This window comes from Macadamia integrifolia, unplaced genomic scaffold, assembly GCF_013358625.1.
Source record: "Macadamia integrifolia cultivar HAES 741 unplaced genomic scaffold, SCU_Mint_v3 scaffold621, whole genome shotgun sequence".
Taxonomy (NCBI): Eukaryota; Viridiplantae; Streptophyta; class Magnoliopsida; order Proteales; family Proteaceae; genus Macadamia; species Macadamia integrifolia.
The window spans coordinates 222612-226613 of record NW_024870499.1 but is presented as its reverse complement, the minus strand read 5'-3'; the positions used below and the strand labels follow the sequence as shown (position 1 = coordinate 226613).

The following is a 4002-nucleotide window of genomic DNA, read 5'->3' as shown; positions in this document are numbered from 1 at the left end:
ATAATAAAGAAATCAAATATGAGTAAACGAATCCTACTCATGTTCAGAGGGAGTGTTCCCATATCATAATGTCAAGTCAAAAACGCCTTCCAACCCAGGCCTTGAAATCTCCGTGTGGGCTTTGAGCTCACCAAGCCAATAGCTAAACTTGCACCCACCTACCTAGTGGTGTCAGTCAGTCAGGCGGGATCCATTTTGATCAGGCCAATCGATCTTCCAAACTTTAGAACCTTACAACATGACCAAACTATTTTGACTAATCTATCCTCATAGACCCGCGGTGGATTGTCTTGGTGGTAGACGTAACGCACGTGAGTTGCAATTAATTTGCTTATAGTGGTGAATCTTATATTATATATTGAACTACTATTCATAAATACCTTATGGGTTACTTATCTAATTTTCAATACGAAGTTGTGTATTATATATCTAGTTTTCAATACGAAATTGTGTGATTCAATTTGTTACTTTTATATTTAGTGGAACTATCAAGAATTTGTTAACTCATTCCTCCTTTTATAAAAGTAGATTGGATGATAAATTATCTTGATGACGAATGTACTGCATGTAAGATACTTTAACTTGACCGATCATATGAACAATTGGTACCTTATTTTATAAACTTGTGTCTAATTTGTAATGATGATCAAATTGACAACGAACACTTATTATGATTAGTCATAATCCGTCAATCTTTTTACATAAATCCTCAATATCTCCATATAACCGATTGCATCCGGATGATATTGAATCAGATCAATATCATGAATAAGAATATTTGAGCTATCAAATCGATTCGTCGAGAATTGAATATTGAATTGTATAACATAGGAATAGGATCCCAAATCCAATCAAAAATTTTCGTTTGAATTTTTTATTTCTTTTCTATAAGCCTACCATTTCCTTATACAACCATCTGACTGGGGTATCGTTTGACTCGACTTTCACTTGCATTGGTCACAAACCCAAACAATAAAAGCAATAAAAGTGACAATGGGAAAGGGTAAGGTCTCGGATTTTAAACTCCGTTTTTTTGATAATCTAATTCTAAATGATAAATAAAAAAGTGTGATAAAGACAGGTTCCGTATAAAAGATCCCATTAAGGTAGGATAAAATTTTAATTGTTATAAGTCTTAACACATTTGATAAATAAGTTCAATCAATTTTAGGTTTTACCGATCGGACCTCAAATTGACAACCCATACGCCCACCCACCCATACTAAAGGTGTCAATTAAATTTGGTTTACTAAGGGCCCGTTTGATTTTGTTTTCAAAAACGATTTTTCTGTTTTTCTGTACTCAGAAACAGAAAAAACATCATATTTTCTGTTTGATTTTTTGGTTCTGTTTCACCTATTTATAAAATAAAAATTGAAATTTATAACTATTTTTGTTCCTAGAAACAGGAATGAAGAAATAGCTATTAGTTGTTTTTTTGTTTCTTAAAACAAAAAGTGATTGAGAAAAATCGTGAAATCCAGTCCCCAGTCCCGACTCCCGACTCCCGACTCCCGACGCCCTACCCTCTCTATCTCCTTGTAGCTCTCCACAAGCTGCAACTCTCTCGCGAAGCTCGACGACCGTCTCTGCTCTCTCGCGAAGCTCGACGTTCTCTACTCTATTGGAAGATCAATGTTCTCTGCTCTCTTGCGAAGTTCTCTTCTCTCGCAAAGCTCGGCGTCTCTCAGGTATCATTTCGAGTTGATTTCATCTCTGTAATGGAATGGAACCTGGATTGGATGCGGTTAGGGATTTGCATTGCAGTTTAATTACCACTCACATCTCTCACCTCTCTCTCTCTCTCTCTCTCTCTCTCTCTCTCTCACACACACCTCTCGCTGCTCACGTTTTGTATCGTCGCTCGGTCTCGTCAATCTCACGAAGGAGAAAATCAGTTTTGTTATCTTGGTTACTGCTAGACTTTAGGAGTCTGTCGGACTATGATTTTGGAGTTGAATGTTGCAATTCCAATACAAAATCTTTGCGATAGAGTCGTTTTTTTGGCAGTGCATTTCATATGTTTGATAAAATGATGCAAAGCAAAGAGGAACAGCAGAGGGAGTTGAGAGCCCTCTCTTACCTCGTTCCTTCTATTCAGCCAATGTCTTATAAAAGCCATTATCAGGGCTTCTGGGTTGAAGATTCTTGGATTGGAAGCTTTGATATAGAGCAACGGCAGAGGGAGTTTGTAAAGTACTAAGGAGTTCTACAAGGTTGGACTTACACTTCCCAACTGTTTGATTAAAAGTCGCTGTGAATTCATGGACATTGGTAGTGAATAATGACTTGGCAGTCGATGTATGCAGTATGGTAAGCCACACAAAATTGTCACTGGACTACTATTTCAATACTTCTTGCGATGTTTAACTTCACTTTTGTCCTCAACTGGTGTGAAACTTGGGGTTCCACTGAAGAAATTGAACAAACACATAGCATGGTAAAACCAACTTCTTATGTGACTGATTTTTGTTGAATCCTTTGCTTCACATTTGTGGTCAATATGTGAAGATCTACCTGAGTCAGATGCTCAATTGGCAAGACTACTACTGGTGGAACCCATGTGATGAAGCTGTAAAGGCTTGGAAACATGTTTTGAGGAGTCAATTTGGGAATGATTTCAATCAATGATACACACACACAGCACACAAAGCAGGTTGAGGAATGTATACAATGCCAAGAAAGATGGCATAATCTTGTCTACCATGTAAAAGAGTCAACACTACCCATGCATGAAGCACCTTGTATTGCCTACAACAACAAACATTTTTTGCATTGCTGCTTTTTATCAAATAAGAATGTGGGATCGTTGGCATGGCTAATCAAATCCATGGAGGGTTCTGCAGGAGCACATGATCAGGCTAGGAAATCGAGGCAGTAGCCATAGCATCAGCTCTAAAAGATGCAAAGCAGCAGCTCCTGGACATGTATGGTAAAAAATGAAGATAATGGATCATGATCTTGGTCTCTCTATGATATTCTACTGGACATGAAAGTAGCTGCAGAAAACTTGTATGTATTATAATCTATATGGGGCCCACATGGTCATGTAAGAGAGAGAGAAACATGGAGAGGACAATGGTACAATGGCGTTGTGGGATCCGCAGCGGCGTATGAGGCGATGGATTAGGGTTATGTTGCCCATTGGTTTAGGTTAGATCATCTCAAAATAATTGACAATAATTCAACAAAAATCAGTCACATAAGAAGCAGAGGATTCAACTGTAATTAATGATACATGCATAAGAAACCGTTTCTTGAAACAGAAAAATCAAACACTTTTTTGAGGTAAAAAAATTGTTTATTGGAACAGAAACGGGAGAAACCGTTTTTGCTATTTCTAGACACAGAAACGATTGAAACAAAATCAAACGGCCCCTAAGGATATCAATTGGTTTGATCCCAATTATTTGGTTTAATTTCAATTTAATTCAAGATGAAAAAACCAAAACCAAACCAAAAATAATAACACATTTTAAGTTTCATATTAAGTTTAAGCCTTATCTTAAATGTTTAGGCAACTTTTTACATGTTATAAAAAAATAAAATAAAAAATCCCTCATTTATTAAATTCATGATTCACCAAACTTCCACTAAACATAAAAAATAAAAAAAATAAAAGTAAACAACATTAATTGAAATAAAAAAAAATATATATATATATATATATATATAATTTAACTTAAAAATAAATAATAAAATTCCTAACTTGATTTAAAAATAGATAATTCAAGATTGGGATTCTTAATCAGTCCAGTCCATCCCTCCCTCTAGCAAGTTTCGTTCGTTTTACACTTCACCTTGTGTTGCTTTCCATAAGATGCAATCTTACACACAGCCAAAGTGCCAAACAAGAGGTTCAACTAATATACAGAAAGTGTTAAAAAAGCAGTTCATTTTGTCTACTTCATTGCATCGCATCACACACCAACAAGCTTCTAAAGACTCACTCTTCAACCAAAACAAGAAAATAACGACCCAAGACATGGGAGGACAACAACA

At 36.0% G+C, this 4002-nt stretch overlaps 1 long non-coding RNA gene across 1 annotated transcript; it reads left to right on the top strand.

Annotated features, from left to right (window-relative positions):
- Nucleotides 1–1458: 1458 nt before the first annotated feature.
- On the top strand, nt 1459–2819 carry LOC122069462. Its single transcript, XR_006137456.1, has 2 exons — nt 1459–1691; nt 2129–2819. It is a non-coding gene; the product is annotated as an uncharacterized LOC122069462 (long non-coding RNA).
- Nucleotides 2820–4002: the final 1183 nt, after the last annotated feature.